This window comes from Tamandua tetradactyla, chromosome 18, assembly GCF_023851605.1.
Source record: "Tamandua tetradactyla isolate mTamTet1 chromosome 18, mTamTet1.pri, whole genome shotgun sequence".
In the NCBI taxonomy this organism is placed as follows: domain Eukaryota; kingdom Metazoa; phylum Chordata; class Mammalia; order Pilosa; family Myrmecophagidae; genus Tamandua; species Tamandua tetradactyla.
Window position 1 is genome coordinate 57,264,499 of NC_135344.1, and position 21,787 is coordinate 57,286,285.

At 38.7% G+C, this 21,787-nt stretch overlaps 1 long non-coding RNA gene across 1 annotated transcript in view; it reads left to right on the forward strand.

Annotated features, from left to right (window-relative positions):
- The first annotated feature begins 245 nt into the window (after positions 1–245).
- Positions 246–21,787, forward strand: part of LOC143662665 (uncharacterized) — a 50,828-nt gene continuing 29,286 nt past the window's right edge. Inside the window, exon 1 of the long non-coding RNA XR_013165528.1 lies at positions 246–438. This is a non-coding gene — a long non-coding RNA (uncharacterized LOC143662665). The remainder of the gene's footprint in view (positions 439–21,787) is intronic.

Below are 21,787 nucleotides of genomic sequence, written 5' to 3' on the forward strand. Positions count from 1 at the left end.
ACAGTAATAGGATTTAATCTCTATTAATTTGTACATATAGGTTCTGAGCCATTTGCACTGTGTGCTTTCTCTAGATGCTATACCCTTTGTTCTTTAATAAAAATAGTTGATGGCCAAAGTCATAATTTGAAAATTTTACAATTAAATTTTCAGGAAAAAGTTTTACGTTCTTGATTTTGGTGTGCTATAGAACTTTGTTTTCCTTTTCTGTTCTAGGTATTTGTCTCACGTTGTACTGAGGAACATAAAGACATGAAGAGTTGCTAATGAGAGGCCCAAGAGAGATTTAGTAGATAGTTGAACTAGTTTACAGAAAAAAAAAAGTCACAAATATGTACCATTGGCTAAAGGCCTTTTTTGAGGGGCAGCTCGCCCATTGCTTTCCAGAGATCCTTTGTCTCTGTATTCCAAAGCTTCTCCAGTACTTCCTTTGTTTTGGTAAGTATATAACATTCGTGCCTGTTGAATAGACCTGACTTTCCACATACAGCATTATAGGATGTTTTTTTATCATCAGGTTAGGTTTTGGTGCCTCGAGTCCCCTCCCAAGTGCAGAGAAGTCCTTGAGAGATCAACATTCTTTTTATTCTATTGCAATAAATATACTGAAGCATGATGACTATCTCAGGAATCAAGTCTGTCTCCTTCAAGTAGATTTTTATTGTAGAGCTGAGGAGGGGGCAGCTTCAGTAACACAAATATTGTTATTGTTAGGATAACATATGAGCATAAAATTCTTTCCCACTGAGATAAAAATTTACCTCCTAGGATATAATTGATTTTTTCTGTTTTTTTTAAAGGAAAAATAAATTATAATCAGTAATTTTAAAAGCATAAATAATGGCTGGTATTCAAGTCCCAGATGGCCATTTATTTTGGTAAAACCATCAACTAGATACAGGAATATTTTTTTTTGTTGGAACCTTGGCAGGTCTTGTGTTTCTACTGCCATCCATTCCCTTTCTCCAAAGATTTGCTCTGAAATAGGAAACAGTGTGAGAATTATTGAATATATGTCTTGGAAAAATAATTGTAGCCTTCTGCACCATTAAAAAATGTGGCTGGACATTTAAAATGTTGTACTTCTGATTTAAAAAACAATAACCATTGTACTCACCCTTCTTCTGGATTTATTCTTCTTTGCAAGTAAAGTGATTAATATTAGGATTCTCTTAATTGGCTGCAAACATTGTAGTGCTTCTCATCCAGAAAACCAATGCAAAAAAAAAAACACCTTTGTTCTCCTGTTAATTGCTACTACCTTCCTTCTACAGGTATCCAAATTACCCTTTTGTTTGTTTTAATTTTTACCTGATTTTGAGCAACAGTAGGTTAGTTTGCCACTTACTTACTTCTCACCCCCTAATGTCATCCACGATTTTCTTACTGACTCAATCAACTTTTTGAGCTCTTAACTTTCTTTTCAACTGTCTCACCTCTGTTTCTGATCTGTCAGGCCTTGGGATTCAGCTTTGTTGCATGAACACATGCTTCAAAGACATTTCAGAATTCTCACTTCAAAATTAAAATATACATTTTCTTTTCAGTGACTGAGCCATGAGAAAGAATCACATGGGATAAGGAAGTGGTAGAGTAGAACAGAAAAAACTACAGCACAGAAGCAAGTACTTCCCAGGGAATTAACTTTTTCAAACATGTGTTTCCCAGAGCCAGGGAAACACTAATTTCTGTGTTGTTGGTATTGTTTCTTTGTTCTGCTCTGCCATTTCCTTATCCCACATGATTCCATTTCACGCCTCAGTCACCAAGTATGAAAATGCATATTTTACGTTAGATTTTAACTTCAAGCACATTTTTGGAGTGAGCCACCAGTACTAAAAATATTAGCACTATATTAGTACTAAAAATATTTGCAGCAGCTGGATGATGTGATCTGAAGGATTAGGAACTACTAATCTTATGATTAGGAAAACAGGGGGAACTACATGGTCTGGAGACAGAGGCTACTGGCTCCTTCCTTGAGCCATAGGTCATTTTTCTAGCGTCTTCTAAGGACCCATGGAACACCAGCAGCTGAGTTATGCCTGATGTCCAAATGGGAAGTTTTCATATTTCAGAGTGTTGCCCAATTATTTACATCATAATGTAAATTGTTTCATGCTTGGAGCTCATCAAAGCCTGTTGTAAGAGGAATAATATGTCCCACTCTTTGCTGACAATGTGGCATTTCAAAATGGTTCCATATGGTCCCTCTGTATTAGGGGCTTTTTCTTCCTGCCATTGTTCTCCATTCTGAGAGGAACTGACTAATGTTGGACCATGGGATAAGGATTGTATAAGGGGATGGGTACAGAAATGAGGCTAGGTGAGATTTGGGTGTCCTTATGAGACTCATGTCCACTGTGGTAGTTAGGTTCAGGTGTCAACTTGGCCAGGTGATGGTGCCTAGTTTTATGGACTCGAATCATTGGCATGTGAAACTCATCTATGGCTGATTACATTTGCATTCCGCTAAGAGGAGTGCCTTCCACAGTGAATGATGTTTCATTTAATTAGCTGGAGGCTTAAAAGAGAGAGGTCAGAAAAGAGCTCAACAAGGCACAGCCCAAGCAGCTAACATAGATCATCTCAGCACTTGCAGCTCAGCCCAGATATTTGGAGATACAGACAGGAATTGCCTTGGGGAAAGCCATTGGAACCCAGAAGCCAGGAGAGAAGGCCAGCAGACATCACCCTGTGCCTTCCCATGTAACAGAGAACCTCAGATGAAAGTTAGCTGCCTTTCCTCTGAAGAACTATAAGTTTTTAACTAAGAAATCCCCTTTTATTAAAAGCCAATCCATCTCTAGTGTGTTGCATTCTGGCAGCTTTAGCAGACTGAAATATTTCGGTACCGGAGAAGTGGGATGCTGCTGGAGTTTGCAAATACCAGACATGTTGGAACAGGTTTTTTAAATGGATAATGGGAAGATTTTGGAGGAACTGTGAGGAGCTTGAAGGAGAAGGCTTGGAGTGTTTTGAAGAGACTGTTGGTGTAAATGGAACCACTGCCAGTCTGGACAAAGGGGAACAGAAAAGGGACAAATTGGAGTTTTGCAAGTGAGAACCATGGAAGCTAGGGTTTGGAGTCAAGAAACCTTGGGCCAGGAGAGCAGATCCACCCATGCATCTGGAGAGGGTGAGTTTGCCCCAGGAGCAGAGAGTGGGCCTTCCACTTCATTGCTCAGGAAGAGTTGTGCCATCACAGGGTGGAGAGGGTGGAGTGCAAAAACAAGGGATTGAGGGGAGCCTGGCTGTCACCCCATTGTTCTAGAGGCATTGAGCATGTGCCCTGTAGATGGCAGAGATCCCGGGTGCTGCCCTGAAGCTTGGAGAGGGTGGAGGTGAGAAAAAGTTGGTCTCACCATTGCCCCCCAAGACTGCAACCACCCCAGTGTTTGGAAAGAGCAAAGCCACAATGTAGGCCCTTGGAAAGTGTGGGCCCACCTTCTAAAGCCCTGAGGATAAATGACTCTCAGACTTTGAAATCCAAATCAGAACTGTTTGGGCCCAGTGACCCCTGTGTTCCTTTTGATTTCTTCCTATGGTAATGACAAAATGTATTCTATAATTGTCCCTTCTTTATATATTGGCAGTAGATAACTTGTTTTGAGTTTCACAGGTCCAGAGCCAGAAAAGAATTTTTGCCTTAGAACAGACCATGCTTATAGCTGACTTTGATGAGCTTTTGTACTGTTTTTGAGCTGGTATTGTATTTCTATTGTTACTGAAATGATTTGAGGCTTTTGTGATGTGATGAAGTGAATGTATTTTATTAAGTATGGTTTAAGGTAATGCACATAGTTAACAAGTTGACAAGGGGTGGACATCTGATAGGTTCCGTTGTCAGCTTGGCCAGGTGATAGTGTCTAGTTCTGTTGCTGTGGACTTGAATCATTAGGATGCAAAACACATCTATGGCTGATTACGTCTGCAGCCTGCTAAGGGGAGTGCCTTTCATAGTGAGTGATATTCAATTTAATTAGCTGGGGACTTAAAAGAGAGAGGTCAGAAGAGCGCTTAATGCAGTACAGCCCAAGCAGCTTAGCCCAGACTTTGGAGATGAAGAAAGGAATCACCCTGGGTAAAGTTGTTGGAACCTAGAAGCCAGGAGAGAAGGCCAGCTGATGTCACACTGTGCCTTCCCATGTAACAGAGAACCTCAGATGAAAGTTAGCTGTCTTTCTTCTGAAGAACTGTAGGTTTTTGACTAAATAAATCCCCTTTTATTAAAAGCCAATCCATCTCTGGTGTGTTGCATTCTGGCAGTTTTAGCAGACTAAAATACCTACCCAGAGAATGCCCAGATGGTCGGTTTATGGCCAACCGCTGGGTCCTATTTTACAGATGGTTCTGCATGATATGCAGGTACCACTTGAATGTGGACAGCTACAACCCTCCAGCCCCTTTCTGGGATGTCCCTGAAATACAGTGATGAGGGGGAAATCCTCTCAGAAGGCAGAACTTCAAGCAGTGAACATGGTTGTTCATTTTGCTTGAAAGGAGAACTGGCAGGATATACATTTGTATACTGACTCATGGACTGTTGTTAATGGTTTGGCTCAATGGTCAGGGACTTGGGAGGAGTGTGATTGGAAAATTGGTGACAAAAGGTCTGGGGTAAAGGTATGTGAATAGACCTTTCTGAGTAAGCAAAAAAACATGGAGATATTTGTGTCCCATGTGAATGCACACCAGAGGGTAACTTCAGCAGAGAAAAGTTTTAATAATCAAGTGGATAAGATGACCCATTCTGTAGATACAAGTTATACATTTTCCCCAGCCACCTCTGCCATTGGCCATTGGGTTCATGAAAAACATGGCTATGGTGGTAGGGATGGAAACTATGCATGGGCTTAGCAACATGGACCTCCATTCACCAAGGCCAACTAGGCTATGGCCACTACTGAGTGCCCAATCTGCCAGCAGCAGAGACCAACACTCAGTCCCCATATGACACCATTTCCTGAGGTGATCAGTGTACTACCTGGTGGCAAGTTGATTGCATTGGACCACTTCCATCATGGATGGGGCAGTGATTTGTTCTAACAGGAATAGATACATATACCAGATATGGGTTACCTTCCCTGCATGCAATGCTTCTGCAAAAATTACCATCCCTGGATTTATGGAATACCTTATCCACCATCATGTTATTCCATACAGCATTGCTTCTGTTCAAGGAACCCACTTCATAGCAAATGAAGTGTGGGAATGGGCACATGCTCATGGAATTCTCTGTTCTTACCAAGTTCATTCAGAGGCAGCTGGGTTGATAGAATGGTTGAATGGCCTTTTGAAGACCCAATTGTCACCAACTAGGTGGCAATACTTTGTAGGGCTGGGGCAATGTTCTCCAGAATGCTGTGTATGCTCTGAATCAGTGTCCACTCTTTGGTGCTTTTTCTCCTATAGCCGGGATTCTCAGTTTCAGGAGTTAATGGGTGGAAATGGGAGTGACACCACTCACTATTATCCCTGGTGATCCACTAGAAACATTGTTGCTTCCTGTCCCTGAAACCTTAAGCTCTGCTGGCCTACAGGTCTTACTTCCAGAAGAAGGAATGCTCCTACCAGGAGGCACAACAATGATTTCATTGAACTGGAAGTTAAGATTGTCATCTAGCCACTTTGGACTTCTCATGCTTCTGAATCAACAGGCAAGGAAGGGAATTACTATACTGGCTGGGGTAATTGATCCTGACTATCAAGGCAAAATAGGACTTCAACTACACAACTGAGGTAAAGAAGAGTTTTCATGAAATAACAGGAGATTCTTTAGCGTGTCTCTTAGTACTACAGTGCGCTGTGATTAAAGTCAATGGAAAACTGCAATAGCCCAACTCAGGGATGCCTACCAATGGCTCAGAAACTTCAAGAATGAATGTTGGGGTTACTCACCAAGCAAAGAATCATAGCCATCTGAAATGCTTGTTGAGGGTAAAAGGAATATAGAATGGGCAGTGGGAGAAGCTAGTGATAGAATATTAACTACAAGCACATACCAGTTATAGAAATGAGGACTGTGATGGTATGAATATTTCCTCCTTGTTTTGTTATGAGTATGTTTGTGTTTATACATAAAGTAAATATTTTATTTTCTCCTTATCATATGAAATAAGTTTCATTGTTCATGTTACAGTATTTGAGTTATAGGATATCAAGTTTAAGAATGAATGTTACCTAAGGTCTTGCACCTCATTCTGGATTTAGTACCTTTTTAGTTGGGCACAGGGCAGTTGAGTACTGTTAGGCAACATATGTCTGTTATTGTGTTCTATTTAGAAATTAAGTACGGTTTAAGGTGTTGTGTGTTGCTGTCAAGTTGACAAGGGGTGGACTGTGATAGTTAGATTCCATCTTGTCTGGTGTTAACTTAGCCAGGTGATCGTGCCCAGTTATCTAGTTACTATCTATGATCTGCTAAGGGTGTGTCTTCTGCAATGAGAGAATCTAATCAGTTGAGGACTTTTAAGGGAAAAGAGAGTATTTTCACTTTTTCTTCAGCAAGTGAGTCTCTTTTGTAGAGTTCGTTACAGAACTTCATTGGAATTCCAGCCTTGCAGCCTGCCCTATGGATTTTGGACTCTCGCATCCCTATGCTTACATGAGACACTTCTATATATCTTATATTTACAGGTATCTCTTGACTAATATAGCCACCTAGAAAGGGCAGACTTTTTTATTTCAAAGAACAGAGAACCCTACTTTGCAAGTGTGCCTTGAAATCTTTCTTCTTGAATTTAGATCAGTAGGTTTCCTTTTTTCTCCAAATAGTCAAGTGCCTGAAGCTTTTCCTTCTGCTTACTAGTGAGAGACTATTGACCACTACCAGGAGCTGAGGAGAAGGGTGGGCTCTTGGTATATATGTGGAAGAATTCAATGGGGCTGGGATGAGGATGTAGAGAATAACAGAACAATAGAGATTAATATTTCAAAATATTTTCTTTCAACATATTCTGTATCCTTTCTGAGCACATAATTCCTCTTTATCCTGACTTGCCACCAATGTAGGTCTAAATTTTAAAAGATCAATATTGACAAATCTATATTAATCTGGCTTGAAGAATGGTAGGTAACTTGGAAGTATGTGGAATTTACTGAGCCCATCAGAGAACCAGGAAAATCCCTGGTGTAACATTTGGAATTTTTAATCCTACTTAAAGACTCTTGTTCAGTACAGTGCAGCATACCTTAATTAAGCCCCTAGAAAATGGTAAGCCTTCTGCTAGAAGTGAGGATTATGAGGATGGGTAAAAATCTTTGCCTTGGTAGACTTTAGAACCTATCCCAAGAAATAAACGCATGAAATGATACAGGCAATAATAAAGAAAGTAAAGGAATAGTACCGAGTTGGGAGTGATTTATTCTCATGGGGAAAGGAAGTTGTTAGGGAAAATTTTTCAAAAGTGATAGTGCCTGATCTGAAAATTTTCCAAAAGATGAATAGGATTTTGCCAGATGGACAACAGAGAAGCAGGTCCATCCCAGTGGAAGGGACATATGCAAAAGTACAGAAATGTGTTCCAGTCCTGTACCCTGCTCTGCTGGCTGCACTTTGAATCTAAATTAAGGCCTGTGTGACTTGGGGAAAGAAGTTCAAAGCCTGCTGAGGCTTCCTGCCTCTGCTTTGTGAATCTAGGGGACTCTAGAGATTTCATGGTAAGAAATGAGTTCTTGATCCTCCAGAAAACTTTTGAGAAATCAAGTTTGGGGATTGTTAGAGTCCTGTTTAGCTCTGGAAGGTCTGCTTTTGGTTTTCAGAGTCCCTACTCTTTGAATGGCATCAAGAGCTGACAACTGCTTTTTTTCTTAGGGATAAAGCTAGGTAGGTTCTTGGGAAAGATATCTGATGATCTGGGTAGGATAGAGTCTGAGAGTAAACCAGCTTCTGTCTAGAGGAATAGAGAAGTCTATGCTTTTGAACTGTTGGAGGATGAAGAAGAATCTGCATCCCCTTGTCTGTCATCTGGCATTGTGGGGATGCACCTGGTCCATTTGGAAAGCAGATCCAGGGCTGCCAATGGCTTCCAGGGTAGTTCAGGGAGGGTACTTTGCATTCAGGATGAGCCAGTGGAGAATAAAGGCTGTTACCATCAGAGAATTATTTGTGACTCCATGTGATAGCACCTGGTAGATGGAGTTTATCTTATCTTGGTCAGATGGTCACCAGTGTTCACTAAGAATTCACTGAGAACCCCATACAACCCTATTGCAGAGTTCTGGGTCACACAGAGCTATTTCTGTGCAAAGTGACTACTTGGCTAGGGTGGGGTTGGGGCGATTGGAGCTCAGAACATAGTTTTACAAAAGAGTCTCTAGGAAAAGGATCTTCATTCCTTTCAAAAACAGGTTGCTGTAGTTGGTGGTGACATTATATTATATAGTCCTGTACAGACTATTATTTGATACTGTGCATTTTATTAAGCCTTGATTTAAGGTATACTAGTATGTAAATCTTCTATTGAATATGTTTTTCTCAAGTTGTTCAATGTCACTTTCAGAAATATCTGTATTATGAATAAATAAATAAACTCCCCTCAAAATTTAAAAGGAGATTCTGATAAACTGATATGCTACTTTTTATCAGCTAATGGGATCTGGATAACTCAGGATGTTTTGCCTTTTCCTTAGCTGCTGAGAAGCTCAGATAAATATTCTTATCAATTTAGTAATTCTAATGTAGTTTTTTCTAAGTCTCTTGTTCTTTTATCCTTTACAAATCTTCCTCTTGTATAGTCTTATTTCATTGTAAGTGATTTCGTATCATTTTTAGAAATAGGTGGGGGTGTAGAAAATAAATAAGTGCAATGAAACCATGACACGTTATTTAATAATATTGCCATGTTTTGTAGTGAAACATAATATGGAAACTCTTGTATTAACCACGAGTTGTAGTTTTGCTTGTGGCTGTCAGTTACAGTGAGACACTCACTTTCCTACTAGAATGCCTCTTTGGGTAGTTCCTTTGCTAAACCCCCCTAAAATAACTTACTCATCTCCAGAAAACCATCACCTTAGGCACCTCTAATCACTCACGCACATCTGTCTGGGTAACCATCACTGACATTAGTTATGTATTTCATGTGACATAGAAATTTAGTGCTGGATAGAATGTAATCACCCAAATCCCAGTTACCTAAGACGATAGATGGGCATTGTACAATCACTAATGGATTACAACAGAAGTTAGTGTGCTGTAGGTTATTAAATGGGCTCTATGGGACTCTCTTCTAAATGGATAGAGTGAGCCTAAGAGACTCTGGGTGGTGTTTGCATTCTTCTTCCTTGAATGGCAAATATAAACTTGACTTTGGGACTTTCTTCTTGAAAATAAATTTTAATCTAGTTATTTGTTTCTGGTCTCTCTATACGTCTACCTTATTCCCTGGAAGGGGCAGGCATGGACCATATCTTAGTTATCTTTCTATCTCTGGTACCAGCTCAGTGCTTGGCACATAATAAATGCCGCATAATAAATGTTGGCTTAATGAACAAATGAATGGCATACTGCCTCCTTGGAAGAACTGCACATTCATTGGAGGAAGGCTCTACCCCTGCCATTTCCTTTGTGCCTTGTGAAATCACCACCCACAGAGAACCCAATAAATAGTGATTAACAAAAGCAAAGGATATAGCAAAGGCAGTGAGCAAGGCATCTCTTTATGAGATTGGCAAATGGCTTTAGTTGTTTCTGTCACTATCAGTACCAATCAGATAGCTGCTCAGGCAAAGCCAGGTGAGGATGGAAGAGTCGGAGGTTATAATGTTGGAAGGAATCAGATGGGCTTGGTGAAGGATTTGATGTCTGGTGGCAGAAATAAGGGAGATGAAGATGATGCCCAATGTGATGAGCTTTCATGTCTTGGAAGGAGCAATTGCTGTATCTGGAGATTGTGGAAACTGAGGAGCACAATTGGGGAAAAATAATTTGCATTTAGTTGTACAGAGTTGTCAGGATTTCAGTTGCCTTTGCCTTCCTTTGTCTCAGTGGCCCAAAATGGCTGTCAAGACTGGCTATCACAGAGGAATTTAGGCATGAGAAGGGAAGAAGAGCGAGAAAGGTGAAGAAAAGGGCTGTAGGCAAATGTCTGTTTGTAAAGAGGTTTCCTGGAAGTCACACTCTCTGATTAATCTTATTTTTAAAAGCTAAGGTACCGAAATATAGATGTTATTGGCCAGAACATTGTCACATGGCTACACTGAGCTACAAGGAGGTGCTTTAATGAAGCACATGTCCTAAATAAACTTGGGAGTTCTTTTACTAGGGAAAAAGTGAGCCTGAACTTTGGGGTGCCATTAGCAGTCTATGTGACATAAAGCTAGACGTAGAACTTGGTCCCTGGTTCCTAATCCAGTATTCTTTTTTTTTTTTTTTTTTATTATTTTTTTATTAATTAAAAAAAGAATTAACAAAACAATTAGAAATCATTCCAATCTACATGTACAATCAGTAATTCTTAATAACATCACATAGTTGCATATTCATCATTTCTTAGTACATTTGCATCGATTTAGAAAAAGAAATAAAAAGACAACAGAATAAGAATTAAAACAATAATAGAAAGAATAAAAAACAAAAAAAACAAAAACAAAAAACCTATACCTCACATGCAGCTTCATTCAGTGTTTTAACATAATTGCATTACAATTGGGTAGTATTGTGCTGTCCATTTCTGAGTTTTTATATCCAGTCCCGTTGTACAGTCTGTATCCCTTCATCTCCAATTATCCCTTCTCTCTTTTTTTTTTTTTAATTAACGGAAAAAAAGAAATTAACCCAACATTTAGAGATCATACCATTCTACACATGCAATCATTAATTCTTAACATCATCACATAGATGCATGATCATCATTTCTTAGTACATTTGCATTGGTTTAGAAGAACTAGCAACATAACCGAAAAAGATATAGAATGTTAATATAGAGAAAAAAATAAAAGTAATAATAGTAAAATCAAAACAAAACAAAACAAAACAAAACAAAAACCTATAGCTCAGATGCAGCTTCATTCAGTGTTTTAACATGATTACTTTACAATTAGGTATTATTGTGCTGTCCATTTTTGAGTTTTTGTATCTAGTCCTGTTGCACAGTCTGTATCCCTTCAGCTTCAATTACCCATTGTCTTACCCTGTTTCTAATTCCTGCTGAAGTCTGTTACCAATGACATATTTCAAGTTTATTCTCGAATGTCCGTTCACATCAGTGGGACCATACAGTATTTGTCCTTTAGTTTTTGGCTGGATTCACTCAGCATAATATTCTCTAGGTCCATCCATGTTATTACATGGTTCATAAGTTTATCTTGTCTTAAAGCTGCATAATATTCCATCGTATGTATATACCACAGTTTGTTTAGCCACTCTTCTGTTGATGGAGATTTTGGCTGTTTCCATCTCTTTGCAATTGCAAATAATGCTGCTATAAACATTGGTGTGCAAATGTCCGTTTGTGTCTTTGCCCTTAAGTCCTTTGAGTAGATACCTAGCAATGGTATTGCTGGGTCGTATGGCAATTCTATATTCAGCTTTTTGAGGAACCGCCAAACTGCCTTCCACAGTGGTTGCACCCTTTGACATTCCCACCAACAGTGGATAGGTGTGCCTCTTTCTCCGCATCCTCTCCAGCACTTGTCATTTTCTGTTTTGTTGATAATGGCCATTCTGGTGGGTGTGAGATGATATCTCATTGTGGTTTTGATTTGCATTTCTCTAATGGCCAGGGACATTGAGCATCTCTTCATGTGCCTCTTGGCCATCCGTATTTCCTCTTCTGAGAGGTGTCTGTTCAAGTCTTTTTCCCATTTTGTAATTGGGTTGGCTGTCTTTTTGTTGTTGAGATGAACAATCTCTTTATAAATTCTGGATACTAGACCTTTATCTGATATATCATTTCCAAATATTGTCTCCCATTGTGAAGGCTGTCTTTCTACTTTCTTGATGAAGTTCTTTGATGCACAAAAGTGTTGAATTTTGAGGAGTTCCCATTTATTTATTTCCTTCTTCAGTGCTCTTGCTTTAGGTTTAAGGTCCATAAAACCGCCTCCAGTTGTAAGATCCATAAGATATCTCCCAACAGTTTCCTCTAACTGTTTTATGGTCTTAGACCTAATGTTTAGATCTTTGATCCATTTTGAGTTAACTTTTGTATAGGGTGTGAGAGATGGGTCTTCTTTCATTCTTTTGCATATGGATATCCAGTTCTCTAGGCACCATTTATTGAAGAGACTGCTCTGTCCCAGGTGAGTTGGCTTGACTGCCTTATCAAAGATCAAATGTCCATAGATGAGAGGGTCTATATCTGAGCACTCTATTCGATTCCATTGGTCGATATATCTATCTTTATGCCAATACCATGCTGTTTTGACCACTGTGGCTTCATAATATGCCTTAAAGTCAGGCAGCGCGAGACCTCCAGCTTCATTTTTTTTCCTCAAGATGTTTTTAGCAATTCAGGGCACCCTGCCCTTCCAGATAAATTTGCTTATTGGTTTTTCTATTTCTGAAAAATAAGTTGTTGGGATTTTGATTGGTATTGCATTGAATTTGTAAATCAATTTAGGTAGGATTGACATCTTAACTATATTTAGTCTTCCAATCCATGAACACGGTATGCCCTTCCATCTATTTAGGTCTTCTGTGATTTCTTTTAGCAGTTTTTTGTAGTTTTCTTTATATAGGTTTTTTGTCTCTTTAGTTAAATTTATTCCTAGGTATTTTATTCTTTTAGTTGCAATTGTAAATGGGATTCGTTTCTTGATTTCCCCCTCAGCTTGTTCATTACTAGTGTATAGAAATGCTACAGATTTTTGAATGTTGATCTTGTAACCTGCTACTTTGCTGTACTCATTTATTAGCTCTAGTAGTTTTGTTGTGGATTTTTCCGGGTTTTCGACGTATAGTATCATATCGTCTGCAAACAGTGATAGTTTTACTTCTTCCTTTCCAATTTTGATGCCTTGTATTTCTTTTTCTTGTCTAATTGCTCTGGCTAGAACCTCCAACACAATGTTGAATAATAGTGGTGATAGTGGACATCCTTGTCTTGTTCCTGATCTTAGGGGGAAAGTTTTCAATTTTTCCCCATTGATGATGATATTAGCTGTGGGTTTTTCATATATTCCCTCTATCATTTTAAGGAAGTTCCCTTGTATTCCTATCTTTTGAAGTGTTTTCAACAGGAAAGCATGTTGAATCTTGTCGAATGCCTTCTCTGCATCAATTGAGATGATCATGTGATTTTTCTGCTTTGATTTGTTGATATGGTGTATTACATTAATTGATTTTCTTATGTTGAACCATCCTTGCATACCTGGGATGAATCCTACTTGGTCATGATGTATAATTCTTTTAATGTGTTGTTGGATACGATTTGCTAGAATTTTATTGAGGATTTTTGCATCTGTATTCATTAGAGAGATTGGTCTGTAGTTTTCTTTTTTTGTAATATCTTTGCCTGGTTTTGGTATGAGGGTGATGTTGGCTTCATAGAATGAATTAGGTAGTTTTCCCTCCACTTCGATTTTTTTGAAGAGTTTGAAGAGAATTGGTACTAATTCTTTCTGGAACGTTTGGTAGAATTCACATGTGAAGCCATCTGGTCCTGGACTTTTCTTTTTAGGAAGCTTTTGAATGACTAATTCAATTTCTTTACTTGTGATTGGTTTGTTGCGGTCATCTATTTCTTCTTGAGTCAAAGTTGGTTGTTCATGCCTTTCCAGGGACCCGTCCATTTCCTCTAAATTGTTGTATTTATTAGCGTAAAGTTGTTCATAGTATCCTGTTATTACCTCCTTTATTTCTGTGAGGTCAGTAGTTATGTCTCCTCTTCCATTTCTGATCTTATTTATTTGCATCCTCTCTCTTCTTCTTTTTGTCAATCTTGCTAAGGGCCCATCAATCTTATTGATTTTCTCATAGAACCAACTTCTGACCTTATTGATTTTCTCTATTGTTTTCATGTTTTCAATTTCATTTATTTCTGCTCTAATCTTTGTTATTTCTTTCCTTTTGCTTGCTTTGGGGTTAGCTTGCTGTTCTTTCTCCAGTTCTTCCAAATGGATAGTTAATTCCTGAGTTTTTGCCTTTTCTTCTTTTCTGATATAGGCATTTAGAGCAGTATATTTCCCTCTTAGCACTGCCTTTGCTGCGTCCCATAAGTTTTGATATGTTGTGTTTTCATTTTCATTCACCTCAAGGTATTTGCTAATTTCTCTTGCAATTTCTTCTTTGACCCAGTCGTTGTTTAGGAGTGTGTTGTTGAGCCTCCACGTATTTGTGAATTTTCTGGCACTCTGCCTATTATTGATTTCCAACATCATTCCTTTATGGTCCGAGAAAGTGTTGTGTAAGATTTCAATCTTTTTAAATTTGCTAAGACTTGCTTTGTGACCCAGCATATGGTCTATCTTTGAGAATGATCCATGAGCACTTGAGAAAAAGGTGTATCCTGCTGTTGTGGGATGTAATGTCCTATAAATGTCTATTAAGTCTAGTTCATTTATAGTAATATTCAGATTCTCTATTTCTTTGTTGATCCTCTGTCTAGATGTTCTGTCCCTTGATGAGAGTGGTGAGTTGAAGTCTCCAACTATTATGGTATATGAGTCTATTTCCCTTTTCAGTGTTTGCAGTATATTCCTCACGTATTTTGGGGCATTCTGATTCGGTGCGTAAATATTTATGATTGTTATGTCTTCTTGTTTAATTGTTCCTTTTATTAGTATATAGTGTCCTTCTTTGTCTCTTTTAACTGTTTTACATTTGAAGTCTAATTTGTTGGATATTAGTATAGCCACTCCTGCTCTTTTCTGGTTGTTATTTGCATGAAATATCTTTTCCCAACCTTTCACTTTCAACCTATGTTTATCTTTGGGTCTAAGATGTGTTTCCTGTAGACAGCATATCGAAGGATCCTGTTTTTTAATCCATTCTGCCAATCTATGTCTTTTGATTGGGGAATTCAGTCCATTGACATTTAGTGTTATTACTGTTTGGATAATATTTTCCTCTAACATTTTGCCTTTTGTATTATATATATCATATCTGATTTTCCTTCTTTCTACACTCTTTTCCATATCTCTCTCTTCTGTCTTTTTGTATCTGACTCTAGTGCTCCCTTTAGTATTTCTTGCAGAGCTGGTCTCTTGGTCACAAATTCTTTCAGTGACTTTTTGTCTGAGAATGTTTTAATTTCTCCCTCATTTTTGAAGGATAATTTTGCTGGATATAGGAGTCTTGGTTGGCAGTTTTTCTCTTTTAGTATTTTAAATATATCATCCCACTGTCTTCTAGCTTCCATGGTTTCTGCTGAGAAATCTACACAAAGTCTTATTGGGTTTCCCTTGTATGTAATGGATTGTTTTTCTCTTGCTGCTTTCAAGATCTTCTCTTTCTCTTTGACCTCTGACATTCTAACTAGTAAGTGTCTTGGAGAACGCCTATTTGGGTCTAATCTCTTTGGGGTGTGCTGCACTTCTTGGATCTGTAATTTTAGGTCTTTCATAAGAGTTGGGAAATTTTCAGTGATAATTTCTTCCATTAGTTTTTCTCCTCCTTTTCCCTTCTCTTCTCCTTCTGGGACACCCACAACACGTATATTTGTGCGGTTCATATTGTCCTTGAGTTCCCTGATACCCTGTTCAAATTTTTCCATTCTTTTCCCTATAGTTTCTGTTTCTTTTTGGAATTCAGATGTTCCATCCTCCAAATCACTAATTCTATCTTCTGTCTCTTTAAATCTATCATTGTAGCTATCCATTATTTTTTCTATGTTTGCTACTTTATCCTTCACTTCCATAAGTTCTGCAATTTGTTTTTTCAGTTTTTCTATTTCTTCTTTATGTTCAGCCTATGTCCTCTTCATGTCCTCCCTCAATTTATCGATTTCATTTTTGAAGAGGTTTTCCATTTCTGTTCGTATATTCAGCATTAGTTGTCTCAGCTCTTGTGTCTCATTTGAGCTATTGGTTTGTTCCTTTGACTGAGCCATATTCTCAATCTTTTGAGCGTGGACAGTTATCTTCTGCTGCTGGCGTCTGGGCATTTATTCAGATTTCTCTTGGTGTTGGACCCAGCAAGGTTGTAATATTTTTCTGTGAAATCTCTGGGTTCTATTTTTCTTATCCTGCCCAGTAGGTGGCGCTTGTGGCACACGTTTGTCTGCGGGTCCCACCAGTAAAAGGTGCTGTGGGACCTTAAACTTTGGAAAACTCTCGCCGTCCTGGGAGTTCGCTAGCCGAAGCGGCTTGAGCCGGCCCGGGGTCCGAACGCAGGGAGGGTTGCTGGTCGCTGCAGCCAGGGAAAGAGCCCGTCCGAATTTCCTAGTCGGCCCTGGGCAACAAGCGTGGCGGGATGGCGCCAGCGGCAGCGGCCCGCCCGAGAGAGTGCACGTTCCCCGGGAGTCACGGGGTCACCGTTCTCCGCGGCCTGGGGGTTTCCGATCCAATTCTCTCAGTTGGTCCGGGGGCTGCGCGTGGTGTGGGCGCCAGTCGCCTTGGTTTCAGGGGACCACCTCTCCAATTCTCCCAGCCAGCCCGGGAAGGGGGAAGGGAGTAACTCCGGCCGCTTGCCACCCCGCCCGTTAAGGCCCGCGCGCCTCGGCGATCTCACCCGAGCTGCTTCTCTCAGCCAGCCAGCCGTTCCAGGATGGGGTACGCTGTCTTTTTTATCTCTGTTGTGGCTTTGGGCGCTTTCTGTATCGTTTCTACTCCCCTAGTAGGTGTCCTGGAGAAGAAACTAAGATCCGCGCGTCTTACTAAGCCGCCATCTTCCAGGAAGTCCCCGCCTAATCCAGTATTCTTATTTAACTCTGCTACCCAGCTAAAGATGTGAACTCTGTATGGTAGAGGTAGAATGGGAGATGGAAGAATGCTGAGGTTCAGAAGTCAACTTCCTGGCTCTGCCATTTACTGTTTTCTTGGACATAGATATAAATTCCCTGAATCCTCATTTTTAAATCTGTAAAATGGTTTGTTGGACAAAACAATATCTGAATTTCTACCAGCTAAAATATCTTTTGATTTAATTAAAAATATGTGGTAGCTAAAACCATGAACAAGCTCCTAAAAATATCAAAGAAATATATGTAGTTCTCTCATGAATGGCTGTTCTGATTCCTTATGGGCCCCAGGATCACACAGGATTCCAAAACCTGCCTCTTCTCAGAGATGATGTGCCCAGATGAAGACTAATGTAATGCAGGATTGCAAAGAACCACTTACATTTCTGCCCTTGAATTCTGACTATTGTATATCTATAATAGCATAAAGTAAATTTGCTTTTAATCTTGAAAATTACTGTAGCTGGTTTGCCTTTTAAAGGGCAGTAATATGGTTTATGTTGGGGGGCATCACAGACACTATTGGTTGCCTACTCAACAGCTATCTCCACATGGTGCCCCAGTTAAAATTTCCAATTTAACATTCTCCTATATTGGCTATTACTTTTATCATTGTTAAAAAAATGATTGCCCATAGTATTGATGTTATAATTGATTTCTCTTCATGGTCACTGAGATTGTTTCCATTTTTCTTAATTAAAAATAATGCACAAACTGGAAGAAAATGCAAAATGATTAAAATTCCTGATATTCTATCAAACATTAGGGACTCCCAATTTAATAAACCAAGCCCTGTATCTTGAGGCTTGCCCTTATGAAACCTATTTCTGCAATGGTAAAACTAAGCCTACTTATAATTATGCCTAAGAGTTGCCCCCAGAGAACCTCTTTTGTTGCTCAGATGTGGCCTCGCTAAGCCAACTTGGCTGGTGAACTCACTGCCTTCCCCACTACCTGGGACATGATTCCCAGGGATAAGACTTGCCCTGACATCATGAGATTGACAATGTATTCTTGACCAAAAGGGGAAAGGAAATGAGACAAAATAAAGTTTCTGTGGCTGAGAGATTTCAAATGGAATCGAGAGGTCATTCTTATGTAAGCTTTAGCCAAATACTGCAAATTGCCACAGAATGCCAAGTCCTAAGCAATAGTATTCCAGAAAACCCTGAAGAATACCCTGGGCTCTGTCTAATTCTCTCTCTCTATTTTACCTGGTAAGTTTATTTTTTCAGAAACTTAAAACTTCCCAATTGTTCCTTAATCAGATAAACCCTGAAACCCAAAGGTACCAGTCTCTCTAAGAACATAAACCAATCTCATTCCTCTACCCCATAAGGTCAAAATTCCTTTCTAGCCTGAAGAAATTAAAATGGTCATTGCCCAGATATCCCTGAAGTTGAGAGAATGATCAAATGAGAGGGAGGAGGTGTAACTGAGAAATTAAAATTAAACAAATGATTCTGACTACTGACTCATTATATAGATATTTCTTCTTAGTTTCTACTATACTAGAATAGCCAGAACTGTAATCCAGAAGCCTTGATCTTTGATAATGATTGTATAACTATATAGCTTTTATCTTGTGAGCATGTGATTATAAAAACCTTAGACTGGCACTTTCTTTATCCAGTGTATGGGTAGATGAGTAATAAAGACATGCATGAAAACAAATAATTGGCCATGAATACGGGGAAAAATACCCCTACATAAACTATGGATGATAGTTATAATACTACTTTAATAATCTTTCATCAAGTATAACAAATGTAACTACTGTTAAAAAATAGTAGAATTACAAAAAAAATTATCAGTCATAACAAACTTTCTACCAATGCAAGTGTTGGTGGTAGAGTGGTGAATGGGAATCTTGTATTTTATGCATGATTGCTCTGTAAACCCAAAACTTCTCTAATAAATATTTTTAATTAAAAAATAATGCACAAAGATACATACAAGGATGGCTATCTTTGTGCAAATGTTTGGAATTTCTGTATAATAGATTCTTGGAAGTATTATTTCCTTACCAAAGGGCAAAGACAATTTAAAACTGGAATTGCTGCCCAATTTCCACTTCTGTAGAGTACTTTCATAGTTTCTTGATAATATCAATATTTGCATTTTTACCAGTTTCATAGGAAAAGTCTTTCCCCCTGTTTTAATCTACATTTTCCTGATTAAGAGAGGAGTTCATCATCTTTACAAATTTTGAGTGGCCATTAGTATATTTTCTTCAGTGAATTGCCTTTTCATAAACTTTGCACATTTTTTTCTATTGTAATTTGTCTTTTTCATTATTGATTTCTTAAACACCTTTTTTGTGTGTGAAATACAACATATATACAAAAACATGATAAATTACAAAGTATATTTTTAACCAATAGTTATAGAACAAATTTCAAAGTATGGTATGAGTTGTAGTTCCATAATTTCAGGTATTTCCTTCTAAATGCTCAAAGACACTGGAGACTAAAAAGAAATATCAATATAATGATTTGGGAGTCATCCCCCCCAATCTTTAGGAATATTTGGGCAATGACTGTTCTAAATTTTTCATGTTGAAAAGGGCTACTGACATTAAAGGGTAGGGGAGGCAACTGGTTGATGCTCTTGGCAAGGCTAGTAACTCTAGGTTTAAGGGCTTATCTGGCATGGGAACCATCTAGAGGTTTTAGGTTTCCAAAAAATGAACTTAGTGAGTGAAACTTTCACAGAGTCTCAGATAGAGTCCTGGGTATTCTTTGGAGTTTGCAGGAATACTGTTGGTTGGGGCTTTGCATGCCATGGCAATTAGCAATATCTTGCTGAAGCTTGCAGAAGAGTACCTCCAGAATAGAATCTGGACTATGAAATCTCTTAGCCACTGATGTCTTTTTTTGTTTATTTCTTTTCCCCCTTTTGTTCAGGTAGACATTATTGATCCTGCGGTGCCAGGGCCAGGCTCATCCCTGGGAGTCATGTCCCACGTTCCCAGGGAGACCTACACCCCTGGATGTCCTGTCTCACATGGGGGATGGGTAATGATTTTACTTGCAGAGTTGGGCTTAGAGAGGTTGAGGCCACATCTGGACAACAAAAGAGGTTCTCTGAAAGTAACTCTTAGGCATAATTGTAGGTAGACTTAGTTTCTCCCATACTTTTAACTTCAAACTCATTAACTAGTCTGTACATAACTGTTCCACCTTCCTCTAGCTTCTGTCTATCTCGAGTTCCCCTATATCTATATTTTAAGACTCTGAGTTTACATTTTCCAGGAGGTTCATATTCATGAAATCAAAAACTATTTATCTTTTTGGTCTTGCTTATTCCATTCAGCATTATGTCCTCAAGATTCATCCATGTTGTCATATGCTTCAGGATCTCATTTCTTCTTACTTCTGCACAGTACTCCATCATGTATATGTATCGCAGTTTTTTTATTCACTCTTCTGTTGATGGGCACTTGGATTGTTTCCATCTTTTGGCAATCATGAATAATGCTGCTATGAACATTGGTGTGCAAATGTAAATTTGTGATACTGCTTTAAGATTTTCTGGGTATATACTGAGTAGTGGTGTTCGAGTTTGTGAGTTTACAGCTCTAAGGCTGAGAAAATGTCCCAATTAAAGCAAATCTATAGAAATGTCCAATCTAAGGCATCCAGGGAAAGATATCTTAACTCAAGAAGGCCAATGAAGTTCAGGGTTTCTCTCTCAAGTTATAAGGCACATAGTGAACACTGTTAGGTTTTTTCTCTCATCTGTAAAGGCACATGGCAAACACAGTATCATCTGCTAGCTTTCTCTCCTGGCTTCCTGTTTCATGAAGCTCCCCAGGAGGCATTTTTCTTCTTCATCTCTAAAGGTCACTGGCTGGTGGACTCTCTGATTCTCCTGGCTATGTCATTCTTCTATGCTCTCTCTGAAATCTTCAGCTTTCTCCAAAATGTTTCCTCTTTTATAGTATTCCAGTAAACTAATCAAGACCCACCCAAATGGGTAGAGATACGTTCTCCACCTAATCCAATTTAACAAACACTCTAGATTGAGTCACATCTCTAGGGAGATTATCTAATTACAGATTCAAACATAAAGTACTGAATAGGAACTAGAAGAAATGGCTAGATTTATAAAATGGAATTAGGATTAAAACATGGCTTTTTCTAGGGTACATACATCCTTTGAAACCAGTACAAGTGGTATTGCCACTTCTCAATATTTGGCTTTCGAAGGAACAGCCAAACTGTCTCCTACAGCCACTGTACTATTATACATTCCCACCAGCAATGAATAAGTGTTCCAATTTCTCCGTATCCTCTCCAACATTTGCAGTTTCCTGTTTGTTTAATAGCAGCCATTCTTTTTTTTTTTTTTTTCCACATGGGCAGGCACCAGGAATCGAACCTGGGTCCTCTGGCATGGCAGGCAAGTATTCTTGCCTACTGAGCCACCGTGGCCCGCCCAATAGCAGCCATTCTTATAAGTGTCAGATGATATCTCATTGTGGTTTTGATCTGTACTTCCCTTATAGTTAATGAAGATGAACATCTTTTCCTATGCTTTTTAGCTATTTGTATTTCCTCTTTGGAAAAATGTATATTCATATTTTTTGCCCTTTTTGTAATTGGGTTGTTTGTTCTTTTGTTGTTGAGTTGTATGATTTCTTTATATTGCTGAATAACAAATCCTTATCAGATATATGGTTTCCAAATATTTTCTCCCATTGACTTGGCTACCTTTTCACTTTTTTGACAAAGTTCTTTGAGGCACAGAAGCATCTGATTTTGAGGATTGCCCATTTCTCTATTTTGTCTTTCATTGCTTGTGTTTTGGGTGTAAGGTCTAAGAAACTACCTCACATTACTAGGTCTTGAAGATGTTTCCCTATATTTTCTTCTAGGAGTTTATGGTACTGGCTCTTATATTTAGGTTTTTGATCTCAAAGAACCAATTTTTGTTTTTAT